Below are 8,438 nucleotides of genomic sequence, written 5' to 3' on the forward strand. Positions count from 1 at the left end.
CATACTGTCTTGTATATTTGGAAGTTGCTAAGGCAGTAGTTCTTAAAAGCTCTCATCACAAGAAAAGAAAAAGATTTGTAAACTATATGTGAAGAGAGATGTCAAGTAGATTTATTGTGGTGATGATTTCACAGTACATACAAATATCAAAACATTATGTGATACACCTGAAACTAATAATGTTATATGTCAATTAGACCTCAATAAAAATAAATAAAATACAGTTTAAAAATTAAAAAAAAAAAAAGAAAGGATACCTAGTCCTCCAATTGTGCTCATATTCTGAACATGCCTGGTAATTCGTTCTGTCGTAGCGGCAAGGTGAATTGAGTCCAGCTGTTACCCCGAACTATCACTAGTGTGGTTTCCGTGCACTGACTTCTCTCCAGTTGGAAGACAGTAGCTTTTCCCGCATGGGAAATTCTAAGTACAGAAGTACTGTTTAGGTTTCTTGGGTTGGGCCAAAGGAAACCAGCCCAATTAGGCTCTGTGAACACCAGAGTGTGTCTGAATGGCCGCTAGGGTTGGTCTGGCTTTGTTGAGGTGTGAGGAACATAATTCCACCGGCCACAATGTGGCTTCAAGAATGGGCCTTCCGCCCGCAGTGTTACAATTCTTCGCCCCTGGCTGTTCAGATTCTCAGCCTGAGAGGTAGTCTTGGGCTAATGAACTCTTCCTTTGGCACTTGTAGAACGAATCCAGGCACCGTGGGGCAAAGGAATTTGGATGTTTCTTAACTGAGTAGGATTTGGATATGGGATCAGCAAATTTAGGAAAAATCACTTAGAAAATGCGTCCTAGGTCTGTTAGCTGCAATCAGCCCCCTTTTCATGTACCTTCACAGAAATTCACTCCCTGCCTCAATCCCATTCAAATAACAAGTTCATCTTTAGATCTGGAAAAACGTGGGCTGTGGTCTCCGTGCACTGTTATCTGAATTGTCCAAGTGGCCCAAGGAAAAATGGAGGCACATTTGACTGATTCCTCTGACTTCCCAGAAGGATTATGATTCATTGGGAAAATGTTTCCTGTGGTTTTTAGAGCATTTTCAAGCCACAGCCATACTGAAGAGGCCTCGAGCTATGAAGACCAGCTACTAAATGACACGTTATAAACCTTGTTGCTGGGCAAATTTCTTCATGAAACCTGAAACCTCAGTTAGCTCTGGGTTCAAGCCGAGCAAAGCACTTTAGCTGATTTCACCAAAATCTCCCCCAGACCTTTGACCTTTATTAGAAACCATACTATTAGGCCTGTGCCCCACTCAAAAAATGTACTTTTGTTTTCTTCCCATGAAACATTGTGGTTGTACAGAAAAACTTGGCTGAGGTATCAGGTTTATATCCAGTTTAAGATAAATGTGCCCAAGACGATACATTCAACATGATACGTGGTTTCCTTTTCTTGTGAAATTTCGGTGACCAGACCTTCCCAATTAAGCAGAGCAACTGAGCCAAACCAAAATCCCTTTTGGGGTTTGGTGTTCCACTCTCCTCGTGGTTAGGACCTGCCTGTAACACAATGGGACAAACTCTTATAACCCTGCCAATGCCCCTTAGATGAAAACTACTCAGTCCAAATACAGTCCAAGCCTTTGTCCAATGGAGGTCCATGGGGCTCTGTGACTTCGTCAGGGAAAGGAGAGAGTGCCTAGGAGGTCACCTTAACCCCGTGAAAGAAAGGCCAGGAAGAGAGGCGTCATGTAACACGCAGAAATCCTGGCCAGTGGTGGCGGCCAGCAATGTTCTCCCCCAGTTTTACAGAGACCAGGACCCTTTTAGGAAGTGTGGACAAAGAATGTCACCTGCCATTTCAGTTAAACAAAGGGTGTTCAGGCCATCAAGCCATCAGCCATGGCAGCCCCAATGATGGTACGCCCTGAGGGGAACTCAGGATGGAGAAAAACAAGATACTGGCCCTAGATAGCTAAGATGCTTATCAAAGGAATGATTTCAATGAGCCCAGACTCTTGCATCTTCCCATAAACAGAAAAGCACTAAAATCCTTAAGATGTCTGCTTTTTTATGATTAGCAGTGATCTTTTGATGTTCAACTACATTTTTTTCCCCAGCAAAAACTCCTATATAACCTGATTCCTCCCTGACCTCTTTGGAACAGTCCCTCTGAGTGATCTGAGAGGCTGCCTTCCTGGGCTATAGTTCTCAGTAAGGTCCCCAAACAAAACATAATTCTCAACTTTTAGGTTGTGCATTTTGTTTTGTTTTGTTTTTCGTTGACAGAAGAATCAAAAATTAGATTCACTGGGGTAGGAGGTAGTACTACACACATACTTTCTTGGGGGGCTGAGTGGAGGGAAAGAAGGAATTTAAACACATTTTTGGTGGATAAATTCCCAGAATTATTCTCCCAGATATGGAGCAATGATGAGGGGCATTAGAGTAGTTGGGAGTGGGAGAAGAATTTGAGAATTTGAGAGAAGCTGTTACCCACTTTTAAGGCGAAATAGAGTCACCATAGCACAAGATTTTTGAAAGCTCTGTGCAAGATTGATTTTAATGGTACCATTTCACTACATCTTAATACTACATCTAAACCCTCTGCACCTTCCAAATTTCTGTCTAATTCATCCCTGAGCTATGAAATTGTTACAGATTTCATCTCTGAGGGGTTAGGGAGTATCTTCCCATTGTAGAGATAAGTAAACCAAGGTTCTGTGGATTTTGTTGGTTTGTCTTCTGGAGAAGAGACCTCTATTCTCTTAGGTTTATACACTGAAATTTTTGCCAGCATTTGTCCTGGTTGGTATATAACGTGATTTCCTTTTCTTTTCCTTCTTTCTCTTAGAAACGTGGGCCTGACACCATCCTTTACTGAGGACTACTAGCAGATGAATATATTGAAAGGTGATGAGTACCAAGGAACTTGACCGCCAGCCACTCGGTATAGTAAAAGGATGAGCATGTGAGATGCGGAAGGATTTGAACTGGGTGGGATTTTCTGATCCCTGAAGTTGCAGTTTGCCACGCAGGGACAAAGCCTTGCCTTCCATTGTCCTTGGTGTAAACAGGGTATTAATCGGGCTGTGGCTCCGTGTGCTGGGAGCAGATCAGAGCCCAGTGCAGACCAAGGCTGCGTCCCCTGCCCTTGGTGCGTGTGGACAAGTCCTGGACCAGCAGCTGTGGCCTCTCTCAGGTGACAAACAGGGTGCAGCTGGAGGGCCAGCGGGCAGCCTAGGGCCTGGGCTCTGTCCCTCGGGCCTCCTTGTCTCTTTGCTTTACTGGGATCCTGGGAACGAGGCGTGGTGGCCAAGGAGAAACCAGAGCCTCCAGATTCCTTTTTTTTACAAACCTTTGCCCACTTTATTTAAAACACAAGCAGGGCATGGGCAGGCCATCCAGCCCTGGTCTCACATTACACCGCACACCGCTATGTGTCAGAAGCCCACCAAATTCCTGAAAAACCAGGTAACTGTAGAAAATCTGCCACGATTCCTTTCAGGGTCATCAAGATTATAATAAATATTTCTAGAGGGGACAGCCAAACACTTGTCTTTAATATAATAATTATTTTTAATATATTTATAAATTTATAATTGTAACAATAAATAATAAAATATGTCATAATCATAATAAAGCATAATGATAAAATATATAATTATAGACTTATAATAAATTAAATTATAGTAATAAAACATATACTAATTATATACTTATAATCATAATAAATTAGAATACAAATAATATAAATAATTTCTAAATATAAATGCAGAAATGTATATTTTAATAAATAGGCGTATGTTATATTCAGTGGGGTATGGTGTGTATATGTAAATATATACATATATTTATATTCAGTTGTTGTTGAATTTATCAGCGCCCACTTCGGCCTGCACCCCAAACAGCAGAAGGAGATCAGAAAGCCGGGGGCTCCCTTTCCGGCCGGCGGCGGCCGTCCGGTGAGCCGCGATGGGCGCCTGCGCGTACACCCGGGAGCTGGGGCCGAAGCAGCCGTCGGACGCGATGCGCTTCTGCTCAGGGGGCGCCGCGGGCAGCACCCCAGCTCTCGGCGCTGCGCCGCCCCGCGCCCCGCCGGCCCGACAAGGCGCGGCTGGGCTGCGAGGCCAAGAAAGGCTACGTCAGGCATCGGCTCGCGTGCGCCGCGGTGGCCGCAAACGCCTGGTCCCTAAGCGTGCCTGCCACCTGCGGCACGCCTGTCCACCGTGGCGCCACCTGCGGCACGCCTGTCCACCGTGGCGTCAACCGGCTCGGGTTCGCTCGAAGCCTCCCCTCTGCCGCCGAGGAGCCAGCTGGGCGCCGCTCTGGGGCCCGGAGGGTCCTGAAGGCTTACTGGGTTGGTGCAGATTCTGCGCACGGAACTTTGGAGGTTGTCCTCATTGATCCATCCCATAAAGCTAAGAGAAGAAACCCTGACACCCAGTGGGTCGCCACAGCAGTCCACAAGCACAGGGCTGGCGCCTGCAGGCAGGAAGGGCCGCGGCCTCGGCCAGGGCCACAGGGTCCTCCGCACGACCGATGGTTCTCGCCGCGCAGCCTGGAGAAGGGGCGGTACTCTCCAGCTCCACCGCTACCGCTAACACAAGTAATGTTTGTAAAATTCTTACCTAATAAACAGTTTAGGACATCCGTGTCTGCTTAAAAGTGTTTTCTAATCTGTCTGTTAAAACTAGCTGTCTGCGGATTGTTTCACTGAATGCATTGTCAAGTTCTGAAAGTGCAATAATGTTTGAAGACTTTAAGTGATGGGGTATCTTGTTTCTAATAAGGGAAATGCCTTTGTTTTTGCTTTATTAGGGAGTTGATATGTCCGTGTTTAAAATGCTGTTTGGTACAATAGGTGTAAAATTCTGGAAAAGAGGAGTGCAGAAACTAGCCGTGTAGATTTGTTGGTGCATGTGATGAAACCTACAGCTTTATTAGGGTGATGCAATGCTCTGCTGATTTACTCTAAAGTGGCTGTTTTATGGAGTTTGGCAAGGACAAACTTTCAGTTGGGTTTTCCTTGGAAATGTGAAGGGTGTCGTGATCCTTTATCATGATCATATGCAGAAAAATAAAGTTGACTAGGGCCCACATTTTTAGACTTAATCTGCTATTTCATATATGCAACTGCTGCTTCCAAAAGGCAAAAAGTAAAGGAATGCCACAATTTTTTAAGAGAATTGAATAAACCTGTTGCAAGATGTTTCTCTTACCAACTGAAACAAATCCTGGTTAACCTAAATTAAATTGCCTTGTCCTCGATGGTGCCACTGAAGTTCACATAAAAGGTGTGAGCTCCTGGTTCAATCCCATGACTCTGTGATCTGTAGAATACTTAACTTCATGCAAAATAGTCATGGTATTTACACTAGTGTATATTGAAGCTGATGGAAATTGAACATTAGGTAAATGAGAAGGGAGTTTTTAACCCTAAGGTTTGTAAGCTAGTGAGGCTAGGATTGGGAAATTGGTGTTCATCAGGTCCCTTTCAAGTGTGGGAAGATAGAAAAGGCTTGGATCAAAATTTTAAATGTTTTATTTGTAGTATTTGTTTGTGACCATTATGAAATCTAAGCCACCTTGGGGAAAATAGGGTTGGTTTTATTTAAAAGTAACATTGCTAAGTCTAATCAGTGTTATCTTGGGTCAAGCCACTTTATCCATTCCCATAAGGCTACTAAGAAGAGTAATGTAGTTGGTGTCAATACAACTTCAACTGGTTTCCGAAAAAAAAAAAGTTGGGGGGAGCGAGCAGAACCGAGGAGTTCATCTTGTTTTAGGAAAGCACGTGCAATGTGCAGCAACAGATGTTAATTCGATATTAAAATCCTGGGATTTTTCTTAATACAATACCATGGCAGTGATGGATTTTCATCCTTTAGCACATTGGCCCCAGTAACCCTAAATTCTCTTGTCTTCCTATCTTTTTGCTCACCTACACCCTAAAATTTTTCAAAAAAACTATGTTCCTTTATGCACATTTTAAAGTTGGCAGCTGAATTTCTCTCTTCATAAGTTTAAATAGCTGCAAAACGTAGAATTTCCAGCAGAATGCAAATGTTGGCATTTTAAAATAAAACAGTTCATCACTCTTTAAAATATATCTAATGAAAGGGAAAAGCTATAGTGATTTGATGTCTACTATCATGCATTTAAAAAACATATCAAATTCTCTTCTCTAGGTGTTGGAAATTTATTATCTTTAAATTGTATTTCCATTCCTCTTCCATACAGGATCTTATTCCAAGAGAAAATATTTTTATGATTGAAAATCTTTCAGGGATTTCCCTGGTGGCACAGTGGTTAAGAATCCGCCTGCCGGGCTTCCCTGGTGGTGCAGTGGTTGAGAATCTGCCTGCTAATGCAGGGGACATGGGTTCGAGCCCTGGTCTGGGAAGATCCCACATGCCGCAGAGCGGCTAGGCCCGTGAGCCACAGCTACTGAGCCTGTGCGTCTGGAGCCTGTGCTCCGAAACAAGAGAGGCCGCGATAGTGAGAGGCCCGCGCACCGCGATGAAGAGTGGCCCCCGCTTGCCACAACTGGAGAGGGCCCTCACACAGAAACGAAGACCCAACACAGCCATAAATAAATAAATAAATAAATAAATTAAAAAAAAAAAAAAGATAATGGCCCTTTAAAAAAAAAAAAAAAGAATCCGCCTGCCAATGCAGGGGACACGGGTTCGAGCCCTGGTCCGGGGAGATCCCACATGCCACGGAGCAACTAAGCCCGTGCACCACAACTACTGAGCCTGTGCCCTAGAGCCCACGAGCCACAACTACTGAGCCCATGTGCCACAACTACTGAAGCCCGTGCGCCTAGAGCCCGTGCTCCACAACAAGAGAAGCCACCGCATTGAGAAACCCACGCATCGCAACGAAGAGTAGCCCCCGCTCGCCGCAGTTAGAGAAAGACCGCGCGCAGCAACGAAGACCCAACGCAGCCAAAAATAAATAAATAAATAAATAAATTTATTTTAAAAAAGAAAGAAAATCTTTCATTGATTGCCCACTACACTTCTTTGTTACAGAAATACGAACAAAAGTGGAAATTAAAAAATTATTTCTTCCGGATTTAGTTATCATTTTAACATTAATCTACATGTGATCAAAACAAATAACATTGTAATAAGCTTCGATTAAAATAATTATTAAATATAAGAAGTAAACCTTTTTGGAAAAGTATCTTTGATGAGATGGTTAGGGGTGTCGCAGTGCCTTCATTAAAAGACATCTTGCTGATGCCACTATTCCTAACTGTCCCTTCCTTTGGTACCCAGTACGGCAGAGAGACCCTAGGGTGGCCTCCACTTACCCCACTTCCTGGTGTCCACACAGTGCGTAATCCCCTCCCTGAAAGTGGGTGGGACCTGTGACTTGCTCCTAACCCGTGAAATATGGGAAGGGTTTTGGGGTGTCAGTTTTGTTACATAAGCTTGCAACTTCCATCTTCCCAGCAGACTCCCTCCCTCACTGGCTTTAATGAAGCCCACGTGGCAGGGAACACAGGGCAGCCTGCAGGCGACAGCCAGCCGGTCTCTGACGCCCCCAATCCAACAACCCGCAAGGAACCGAACCTGCCAAAACCCTCAGGAGCTTGGAAGTGGATCCTTCCCCAGCTGAGCCTCCGATGAGACCCCAGCTCCAGAAGACACCCGAGTGCAGCCCTGAGCAGAGGACCTAGCTAAGCCACACGGGGACTCCTGACCCACAGACAGCAGGAGATCATATACGTGTGTGTTAAGCCACTAAGTCTGGGGTAATACTTTATGCAACAAGTAATGACAAATATACCCCAGACTAGCCCTGTAGTAAGAGTTGGGATGGGGAAGGACGTGACCCGCTCTTATAAAGAGTGTGAAAAGGAGGTAAAAATTAGAACTGGCTTGATGTTTCCCCCAGGAGCGTGTTCTGCAAATATTTTAGAAAGGAATACATTTGGAGGCTGATGTTGGGGAGGAAGAAATGTTCCTCTACCCTTCTAGGTTCTTCCTGCTTGTCTAAGAATTAAACGGACATGTGACAGATCAACAGGAGAGAATCAAAGAAAAGTTTAATAACATGCGTATATGGGAGAGACCCAGGAAAACCGAGTAACTCGTCAAATGACTGAAGCCCTCGCCTTAAACACCATCTTCACTTAAAGATGAAAGAGGATGTTGGGCTAGTGGTTTGGGATTTCACAGGGGAGGGGACAATTGACAGGGAGACAGAAAAGCAAATGTTTGGTGAGTAAATGTTTCCTGGGCCAGCAGAGACAAGGGGGCGCAGAGAGGAATTTAACAAACAGACTTCGCTGGGTTCCTCCCCTGTCTACACACCTGGTTTCTACTGTAGTTACCTCTGGCGATACTCCCTTGCTGGATCAGGCCTCTTGTGTACACTCTTTAGGAGGCTAAGGGAGTGGGTGGAAGTTCTTCCTGAGTCTTTTGGGCCTTGATTGTTTTCAGCTCAGAGTAATCCATATGCCAAAGGGAC

General features: G+C 44.6%; 1 pseudogene; it reads left to right on the forward strand.

Annotated features, from left to right (window-relative positions):
- The first annotated feature begins 3,926 nt into the window (after positions 1-3,926).
- Positions 3,927-4,599, forward strand: LOC137761934 (large ribosomal subunit protein eL15-like; annotated as a pseudogene).
- Positions 4,600-8,438: the final 3,839 nt, after the last annotated feature.

This window comes from Eschrichtius robustus, chromosome 1, assembly GCF_028021215.1.
Source record: "Eschrichtius robustus isolate mEscRob2 chromosome 1, mEscRob2.pri, whole genome shotgun sequence".
In the NCBI taxonomy this organism is placed as follows: domain Eukaryota; kingdom Metazoa; phylum Chordata; class Mammalia; order Artiodactyla; family Eschrichtiidae; genus Eschrichtius; species Eschrichtius robustus.